Source organism: Phyllobates terribilis, unplaced genomic scaffold (genome assembly GCF_046119375.1).
Source record: "Phyllobates terribilis strain yellow unplaced genomic scaffold, ASM4611937v1 Scaffold_1__5_contigs__length_1240528914, whole genome shotgun sequence".
NCBI classification, from domain to species: Eukaryota; Metazoa; Chordata; class Amphibia; order Anura; family Dendrobatidae; genus Phyllobates; species Phyllobates terribilis.
Window position 1 is genome coordinate 209,493,628 of NW_027362761.1, and position 12,769 is coordinate 209,506,396.

Genomic DNA, 12,769 nt, shown 5'->3' on the forward strand with positions numbered 1-12,769 from the left:
TCATAGGACCCGACTCCGAGTCCCCCATCTCCCAGGGTAAAACAAAGGGCTTTTCGAGTAGAGGCTTCACATATACACCTCATCTACTGCAGAATATTATAATATACAGCTCACCTGCTGCAGAATATTATAATATACAGCTCATCTACTGCAGAATAATATATTATACATCTTATCTACTGCAAAATATTATAATATGCAGCTCATCTGCTGCAGAATATTATAATATACAGCTCATCTGCTGCAGAATATTATAATATACAGCTCATCTGCTGCAGAATATTATAATAAACAGCTCACCTGCTGCAGAATATTATAATATACGGCTCACCTACTGCAGAAAATTATAATATACACCTCATCTACTGCAGAATATTATAATATACAGCTCATCTACTGCAGAATATTATAATATACAGCTCATCTACTGCAGAATATTATAATATATAGCTCATCTCCTGCAGAATAGTATAATATACAGCTCATCTACTGCAGAATATTATAATATATAGCTCATCTACTGCAGAATATTATAATATACAGCTCATCTGCTGCAGAATATTACAATATACAGCTCATCTGCTGCAGAATATTATAATGTACAGTTCACCTGCTGCAGAATATTATAATATACAGCTCATCTGCTGCAGAATATTATAATATACAGCTCACCTGCTGCGGAATATTATAATATACAGTTCATCTACTGCAGAATATTATAATATACAGCTCATCTGCTGCAGAATATTATAATATATAGCTCATCTGCTGCAGAATATTTCAATATAAAGCTCACCTACTGCAGAATATTATAATATACCGCTCACCTGCTGCAGAATATTATAATATACAGCTCATCTACTGCAGAATATTATAACATACAGCTCATCTGCTGCAGAATATTATAATATACAGCTTACCTACTGCAGCATATTATAATATATAGCTCATCTACTGCAGAATATTATAATATACAGCTAATCTGCTGCAGAATATTACAATATAAAGCTCGCCTACTGCAGAATATTATAATATACCGCTCACCTGCTGCAGAATATTATAATTTACAGCTCATATGCTGCAGAATATTATAATATAAAGCTCATCTGCTGCAGAATATTATAATATACAGCTCATCTACTGCAGAATAATATAATATACAGCTCACCTGCTGCAAGAAATTATGATATCCAGCTCATCTACTACAGAATATTATAATATACAGCTCATCTGCGGCAGTATATTATAATATATAGCTAATCTGCTGCAGAATATTGCAATATACAGCTCATGTGCTGCAGAATATTATATATACAGCTCACCTGCTGCAGAATAATATAATATACAGCTCATCTGCTGCAGAATATTATAATATACACCTCATCTACTGCAGAATAATATAATATACAGCTCATCTACTGCAGAATATTACAATATACAGCTCATCTGCTGCAGAATATTATAATATACAGTTCACCTGCTGCAGAATATTATAATATACAGCTCATCTGCTGCAGAATATTATAATATAAAGCTCATCTGCTGCAGAATATTATAATATACAGCTCATCTACTGCAGAATATTATAACATACAGCTCATCTGCTGCAGAATATTATAATATACAGCTCACCTACTGCAGCATATTATAATATATAGCTCATCTACTGCAGAATATTATAATATACAGCTAATCTGCTGCAGAATATTATAATATATAGCTCACCTGCTGCAGAATATTATAATATACAGCTCACCTACTGCAGAATATTATAATATACAGCTCACCTTCTGCAGAATATTATAATATACAGCTCACCTGCTGCAGAATATTATAAAATATAGCTCATCTACTGCAGAATATTATAATATACAGCTCATTTGCTGCAGAATATTATAATATACAGCTCATCTGCTGCAGAATATAATATACAGCTCACCTGCTGCAGAATATTATAATATACAGCTGACCAACTGCAGAATATTGTAATATAGAGCTCATCTACTGCAGAATATTATAATATACAGCTCATCTACAGCAGAATATTATAACATACAGCTCACCTGCTGCAGAATATTATAATATACAGCTCACCTGCTGCAGAATATTATAATATACAGCTCACCTGCTGCAGAATATTATAATATACAACTCACCTGCTGCAGAATATTATAATATACAGCTCACCTGCTGCAGAATATTATAATATACAGCTCACCTACTGCAGAATATTATAATATACAGCTCACCTGCAGCAGAATATTATAATATACAGCTCATCTACTGCAGAATAATATAATATACAGCTCACCTGCTGCAAGAAATTATGATATCCAGCTCATCTACTACAGAATATTATAATATACAGCTCATCTGCGGCAGTATATTATAATATATAGCTAATCTGCTGCAGAATATTGCAATATACAGCTCATCTGCTGCAGAATATTATAATATACAGCTCATCTGCTGCAGACTATTATAATATAAAGCTCATCTGCTGCAGAATATTATAATATACAGCTCACCTGCTGCAGAATATTATAATATACAGCTCACCTGTTGCAGAATATTATAATATACAGCTCACCTGCTGCAGAATATTATAATATAAAGCTCATCTACTGCAGAATATTATAATATACAGCTCACCTGTTGCAGAATATTATAATATACAGCTCACCTGCTGCAGAATATCATAATATACAGCTCACCTACTGCAGAATATTATAATATACAGCTCACCTGCTGCAGAATATCATAATATACAGCTCACCTGCTGCAGAATATTATAATATACAGCTCACCTGCTGCAGAATATTATAATATACAGCTCACCTGCTGCAGAATATTATAATATACAGTTCATCTACTGCAGAATATTATAATATACAGCTCACCTGCTGCAGAAAATTATAATATACAGCTCATCTACTGCAGAATATTATAATATACAGCTCACTTACTGCAGAATATTATAATATACAGCTCATCTACTGCAGAATATTACAATATACAGCTCATCTACTGCAGAATATTATAATATATAGCTCACCTGCTACAGAATATTATAATATACACCTCATCTACTGCAGAATATTATAATATACAGCTCACTTACTGCAGAATATTATAATATACAGCTCATCTGCTGCAGAATATTATAATATACAGCTCATCTGCTGCAGAATAGGATAATATACAGCTCACCTGCTGCAGAATATTATAATATACAGCTCACCTGCTGCAGAATAGGATAATATACAGCTCATCTGCTGCAGAATATTATAATATACAGCTCACCTGCTGCAGAATATTATAATATACAGCTCATCTACTGCAGAATATTATAATATACAGCTCATCTACTGCAGAATATTATAATATACAGCTCATCTACTGCAGAATATTATAATATGCAACTCATCTACTGCAGAATATTATAATATATAGCTCAACTACTGCAGAATATTATAATATACAGCTCATCTACTGCAGAATATTATAATATACAGCTCATCTACTGCAGAATATTATAATATACAGCTCATCTACTGCAGAATATTATAATATACAGCAAACCTGCTTCAGAATATTATAATATACAGCACACCTGCTGTAGAAGATTATAATATACAGCTCATCTACTGCAAAATATTATAATATACAGCTCACCTGCTGCAGAATATTATAATATACAGCTCACCTGCTGCAGAATATTATAATATACAGCTCACCTGCTGCAGAATATTATAATATACAGCTCATCTACTGCAGAATATTATAATATACAGCTCACCTGCTGCAGAATATTATAATATACAGCTCATCTACTGCAAAATATTATAATATACAGCTCATCTACTGCAGAATATTATAATATACAGCTCACCTGCTGCAGAATATTATAATATACAGCTCACCTGCTGCAGAATATTATAATATACAGCTCATCTACTGCAGAATATTATAATATACAGCTCAGCTACAGCAGAATAATATACTATACAGCTCTCCTGCTGCAGAACATTATAATATACAGCTCATCTACTGCAGAATATTATAATATACAGCTCATCTACTGCAGAATATTAGAATATACAGCTCACCTGCTCCAGAATATTATAATATACAGCTCATCTACTGCAGAATATTATAATATACAGCTCACCTACTGCAGAATATTATAATATACAGCTCATCTACTGCAGAATATTACAATATACAGCTCATCTACTGCAGAATATTATAATATACAGCTCACCTGCTCCAGAATATTATAATATACAGCTCATCTACTGCAGAATATTATAATATACAGCTCACCTGCTCCAGAATATTATAATATACAGCTCATCTACTGCAGAATATTATAATATACTGCTCATCTGCTTCAGAATATTATAATATACAGCTCATCTACTGCAGAATATTATAATATACAGCTCATTTACTGCAGAATATTATAATATACAGCTCATCTACTGCAGAATATTATAATATACAGCTCATCTACTGCAGAATATTATAATATACAGCTCATCTACTGCAGAATATTATAATATACAGCTCACCTGCTGCAGAATATTATAATATACAGCTCATCTACTGCAGAATATTATAATATACAGCTCACCTGCTGCAGAATATTATAATATACAGCTCATCTACTGCAGAATATTATAATATACAGCTCACCTGCTGCAGAATATTATAATATACAGCTCATCTACTGCAGAATATTATAATATACAGCTCACCTGCTGCAGAATATTATAATATACAGCTTATCTACTGCAGAATATTATAATATACAGCTCACCTGCTGCAGAATATTATAATATACAGCTTATCTACTGCAGAATATTATAATATACAGCTCATCTACTGCAGAATATTATAATATACAGCTCACCTGCTGCAGAATATTATGATATACAGCTCATCTACTGCAGAATATTATAATATACAGCTCATCTGCTGCAGAATATTATAATATACAGCTCATTTACTGCAGAATATTATAATATACAGCTCATCTACTGCAGAATATTATAATATACAGCTCATCTACTGCAGAATATTATAATATACAGCTTATCTACTGCAGAATATTATAATATACAGCTCATCTACTGCAGAATATTATAATATACAGCTCACCTGCTGCAGAATATTATAATATACCGCTCATCTACTGCAGAATATTATAATATACAGCTCACCTGCTGCAGAATATTATAATATACAGCTCACCTACTGCAGAATATTATAATATACAGCTCATCTGCTGCAGAATATTTTAATATAGAGCTCACCTACTGCAGAATATTATAATATACGGCTGATCTACTGCAGAATATTATAATATACAGCTCACCTGCTGCTGATTTTTTTAATATACAGCTCATCTGCTGCAGAATATTATAATATACATCTCACCTGCTACAGAATATTATAATATACAGCTTATCTACTGCAGAATATTATAATATACAGCTCATCTACTGCAGAATATTATAATATACAGCTCACCTACTGCAGGATATTATAATATACAGCTCACCTACTGCAGAATATTATAATATACAGCTCACCTACTGCAAAATATTATAATATACAGCTCACCTGCTGCTGAACATTATAATATACAGCTCACCTGCTGCTGATTTTTTTAATATACAGCTCATCTGCTGCAGATTATTATAATATAAAGCTCACCTGCTGCAGAATATTATAATATACAGCTCATCTACTGCAGAATAGTGTAATATACACCTCATCTCCTGCAGAATATTATAATATACAGCTTATCTACTGCAGAATATTATACTTAACAGCTGATCTCCTGCAGAATATTATAATATACAGCTCATCTGCTGCAGAATATTATAATATACTGCTCACCTGCTGCTGAATTTTATAATATACAGCTCACCTGCTGTAGAATATTATAATATACAGCTGATCTCCTGCAGAATATTATAATATACAGCTCATCTACTGCAGAATATTATAATATACAGCTCACCTGCTACAGAATATTATAATATACAGCTCATCTACTGCAGAATATTATAATATACAGCTCATCTACTGCAGAATATTATAATATACAGCAAACCTGCTTCAGAATATTATAATATACAGCTCACCTGCTACAGAATATTATAATATACACCTCATCTACTGCAGAATAGTGTAATATACACCTCATCTCCTGCAAAATATTATAATATACAGCTCACCTGCTGCTGAATATTATAATATACAGCTCACCTGCTGCTGATTTTTTTAATATACAGCTCATCTGCTGCAGAATATTATAATGTACAGCTCACATGCTGCAGAATATTATAATATACAGCTCATTCGCTGCAGAATATTATAATATACAGCTCATCTACTGCAGAATATTATAATATACAGCTCATCTACTGCAGAATAATATAATATACAGCTCACCTGCTGCAGAATATTATAATATTCAGCTCACCTGCTGCAGAATATTATAATATACAGCTCATCTACTGCAGAATAGTGTAATATACACCTCATCTCCTGCAGAATATTATAATATACAGCTTATCTACTGCAGAATATTATACTTAACAGCTGATCTCCTGCAGAATATTATAATATATAGTTCACCTGCTGCAGAATAGGATAATATACAGCTCACCTGCTGCAGAATATTATAATATACAGCTCACCTGCTGCAGAATATTATAATATACAGCTCATCTACTGCAGAATATTATAATATACAACTCATCTACTGCAGAATAGTATACTATACATCTTATCTACGGCAGAATATTATAATATACAGCTCATCTACTGTAGAATATTATAATATACAGCTCTCCTGCTGCAGAATATTATAATATACAGCTCATCTACTGCAGAATATTATAATATACAGCTCACCTGCTGCAGAATATTATAATATACAGCTCACCTGCTACAGAATATTATAATATACAGCTCATCTACTGCAGAATATTATAATATACAGCTCACCTGCTACAGAATATTATAATATACAGCTCATCTGCTGCAGAATATTATAATATACAGCTCATCTACTGCAGAATATTATAATATACAGCTCATCTACTGCAGAATATTATAACATACAGCTCATCTACTGCAGAATAGTATAATATACAGCTTATCTACTGCAAAATATTATAATATACAGCTCTCACCTGCTGCAGAATATTATAATATACAGCTCATCTACTGCAGAATATTATAATATAAAGCTCATCTACTGCAGAATATTATAATATACAGCTCATCTGCTGCAGAATAGTATAATATACACCTCATCTACTGCAGAATATTATAATATACAGCTCATCTGCTGCAGAATATTATAATATACAGCTTATCTACTGCAGAATATTATAATATACAGCTCATCTACTGCAGAATAGTATAATATACACCTCATCTACTGCAGAATATTATAATATACAGCTCACCTGCTGCAGAATATTATAATATACAGCTCATCTACTGCAGAATAATATAATATACATCTTATCTACTGCAAAATATTATAATATGCAGCTCATTCGCTGCAGAATATTATAATATATAGCTCATCTGCTGCAGAATATTACAATATACAGCTCATCTGCTGCAGAATATTATAATGTACAGTTCACCTGCTGCAGAATATTATAATATACAGCTCATCTGCTGCAGAATATTATAATATACAGCTCTTCTGCTGCAGAATATTATAATATACAGCTCACCTGCTGCAGAATATTATAATATACAGCTCATCTACTGCAGAATATTATAATATACAGCTCACCTGCTGCAGAATATTATAATATACAGTTCATCTACTGCAGAATATTATAATATACAGCTCATCTGCTGCAGAATATTATAATATACAGCTCACCTACTGCAGAATATTTTAATATACAGCTGATCTACTGCAGAATATTATAATATACAACTCATCTACTGCAGAATAGTATACTATACATCTTATCTACGGCAGAATATTATAATATACAGCTCATCTACTGCAGAATATTATAATATACAGCTCTCCTGCTGCAGAATATTATAATATACAGCTCATCTACTGCAGAATATTATAATATACAGCTCACCTGCTGCAGAATATTATAATATACAGCTCACCTGCTACAGAATATTATAATATACAGCTCATCTACTGCAGAATATTATAATATACAGCTCACCTGCTACAGAATATTATAATATACAGCTCATCTGCTGCAGAATATTATAATATACAGCTCATCTACTGCAGAATATTATAATATACAGCTCATCTACTGCAGAATATTATAACATACAGCTCATCTACTGCAGAATAGTATAATATACAGCTTATCTACTGCAAAATATTATAATATACAGCTCTCACCTGCTGCAGAATATTATAATATACAGCTCATCTACTGCAGAATATTATAATATAAAGCTCATCTACTGCAGAATATTATAATATACAGCTCATCTACTGCAGAATAATATAATATACATCTTATCTACTGCAAAATATTATATTATGCAGCTCATTCGCTGCAGAATATTATAATATATAGCTCATCTGCTGCAGAATATTACAATATACAGCTCATCTGCTGCAGAATATTATAATGTACAGTTCACCTGCTGCAGAATATTATAATATACAGCTCATCTGCTGCAGAATATTATAATATACAGCTCTTCTGCTGCAGAATATTATAATATACAGCTCACCTGCTGCAGAATATTATAATATACAGCTCATCTACTGCAGAATATTATAATATACAGCTCACCTGCTGCAGAATATTATAATATACAGTTCATCTACTGCAGAATATTATAATATACAGCTCATCTGCTGCAGAATATTATAATATACAGCTCACCTACTGCAGAATATTTTAATATACAGCTGATCTACTGCAGAATATTATAATATACAACTCATCTACTGCAGAATAGTATACTATACATCTTATCTACGGCAGAATATTATAATATACAGCTCATCTACTGCAGAATATTATAATATACAGCTCTCCTGCTGCAGAATATTATAATATACAGCTCATCTACTGCAGAATATTATAATATACAGCTCACCTGCTGCAGAATATTATAATATACAGCTCACCTGCTACAGAATATTATAATATACAGCTCATCTACTGCAGAATATTATAATATACAGCTCACCTGCTACAGAATATTATAATATACAGCTCATCTGCTGCAGAATATTTTAATATACAGCTCATCTACTGCAGAATATTATAATATACAGCTCATCTACTGCAGAATATTATAACATACAGCTCATCTACTGCAGAATAGTATAATATACAGCTTATCTACTGCAAAATATTATAATATACAGCTCTCACCTGCTGCAGAATATTATAATATACAGCTCATCTACTGCAGAATATTATAATATACAGCTCATCTGCTGCAGAATAGTATAATATACACCTCATCTACTGCAGAATATTATAATATACAGCTCATCTGCTGCAGAATATTATAATATACAGCTTATCTACTGCGGAATATTATAATATACAGCTCATCTACTGCAGAATAGTATAATATACACCTCATCTACTGCAGAATATTATAATATACAGCTCACCTGCTGCAGAATATTATAATATACAGCTCATCTACTGCAGAATAATATAATATACATCTTATCTACTGCAAAATATTATAATATGCAGCTCATTCGCTGCAGAATATTATAATATATAGCTCATCTGCTGCAGAATATTACAATATACAGCTCATCTGCTGCAGAATATTATAATGTACAGTTCACCTGCTGCAGAATATTATAATATACAGCTCATCTGCTGCAGAATATTATAATATACAGCTCTTCTGCTGCAGAATATTATAATATACAGCTCACCTGCTGCAGAATATTATAATATACAGCTCATCTACTGCAGAATATTATAATATACAGCTCACCTGCTGCAGAATATTATAATATACAGTTCATCTACTGCAGAATATTATAATATACAGCTCATCTGCTGCAGAATATTATAATATACAGCTCACCTACTGCAGAATATTTTAATATACAGCTGATCTACTGCAGAATATTATAATATACAGCTCACCTGTTGCTGAATTTTTTAATATACAGCTCATCTGCTGCAGAATATTATAATATACAGCTCACCTGCTGCAGAATATTATAATATACAGCTCATCTACTGCAGAATTGTGTAATATACACCTCATCTACTGCAGAATATTATAATATACAGCTCATCTTCCTCAGAATATTATAATATACAGCTCACCTGCTGCAAAATATTATAATATACAGCTCACCTGCTGTAGAATATTGTAATATACACTTCATCATTGTACACTCATCAGCTGCTGCAGAACCTCATTATTGAAAACAAACATAAAAATGGGTCTATTTTACATCAACCAATATACGTCCCATTTATTCTTTAAAAAGAGGTTTTGCAGTAGCTGCAGTTTTTATACAGTCCTATGCCCCAAGTTTGGCAGAACCTCACATTACAAACCTCAGATACCTAAAATATGTTTTTTTTAATGATGAATGAGTTTCATATAATATATAAATCCGACCTTTACGTTTTGGAGCCACATAAAGTAAACTGGGCCTCGGATGGAATGTCAATGTATGACATCACAATGGGATTGAATTCTATGCATGACATCACAATGGGGTCCACTTCTTTATGAGTCTCAGCGCTGACGTCTCTCCTCTCATTCCTGCAGCAGCTCCACACAGAGGACATTGGATGTACAGGACTTCAGGAAGAACACGACTCAGACCAGGAGTAGATGCCATCATGAGATGTCATATGTGTCACAATCATCATAAGCAGCTGCCGGTCTTCACCTTATCAGCCTCCATTTCTTCTATCCGGACTGAGGAAGTTTGTTGAAAAGTGCAGAACAGGATTAGGAATTCTACCTTCCAGGACAGGACATCAACCATAATGACACAGGTCAGTGGCTCAGAAGAGAAATAAGAGCATTGGGGGATTTATGAAGAGCGACATGTTATACACTAGTCATAAACCAAAGCCCTGCTGGCGTGAGGTGGGCAAGACTAATTTGGCCCATCTGTAGGCTGTCTATGCGCCATCATGAATAACTTTCCCAGCTGGTCTAGATTTCACCTACAATGGATATCAGTTATGTGGGAAACTTATTTAAAAACAAGTGGTCAGGAAAATACTTATACTTCTTAGTTCAAAGAACACAGCGGTCCAAAAGGCGAAGACCACATCAACGTGAGCTTTCTTAAAGGGGAACTATACTTTTAGGTAACTTTTTAGAATAAACTGCTTTGTGTGTAGGAGAAATAATAGTATTTCTGGTCACTATATAACCTGGATCCTGCACTGGTTCCCCAGTTTTCCCCTCTGGAGGGTTTGTAATCTTTAATTTACAATTGACTCTAAGCTTCCAGGAGAAGACTAGCCGATATCATGTCTGCAATGCATTAAACACACAGAGAAAAGATTTCCTGCTCTATTTCCATTTCATAGCACATAGACTTAAAGGGAAACTGTCATATTAAAAATGGCGAGCAGAATAGGATAATATACAGCTCACCTGCTGCAGAATATTATAATATACAGCTCACCTGCTGCAGAATATTATAATATACAGCTCATCTACTGCAGAATATTATAATATACAACTCATCTACTGCAGAATATTATAATATACAGCTCATCTACTGCAGAATATTATAATATACAGCTCACCTGCTACAGAATATTATAATATACAGCTCATCTACTGCAGAATATTATAATATACAGCTCACCTGCTGCACAATATTATAATATACAGCTCATCTGCTGCAGAATATTATAATATACAGCTCATCTACTGCAGAATATTATAATATACAGCAAACCTGCTTCAGAATATTATAATATACAGCTCATCTACTGCAGAATATTATAATATACAGCTCATCTACAGCAGAATATTATAACATACAGCTCACCTGCTGCAGAATAGTATAATATACAGCTCATCTACTGCAGAATATTATAATATATAGCTCATCTACTGCAGAATATTATAATATACAGCTCATCTACTGCAGAATATTATAATATACAGCTCACCTGCTACAGAATATTATAATATACAGCTCATCTACTGCAGAATATTATAATATACAGCTCATCTACTGCAGAATATTATAATATACAGCAAACCTGCTTCAGAATATTATAATATACAGCTCACCTGCTGTAGAAGATTATAATATACAGCTCATCTACTGCAAAATATTATAATATACTGCTCACCTGCTGCAGAATATTATAATATACAGTTCACCTGCTGCAGAGTATTATAATATACAGCTTATCTACTGCAGAATATTATAATATACAGTTCACCTGCTGCAGAATAGTATAATATACAGCTCACCTACTGCAGAATATTATAATATACAGCTCACCTGCTGCAGAATATTATAATATACAGCTCATCTACAGCAGAATAATATACTATACAGCTCTCCTGCTGCAGAACTTTATAATATACAGCTCATCTACTGCAGAATATTATAATATACAGCTCACCTGCTCCAGAATATTATAATATACAGCTCATCTACTGCAGAATATTATAATATACAGCTCACCTGCTTCAGAATATTATAATATACAGCTCATCTACTGCAGAATATTATAATATACAGCTCATTTTCTGC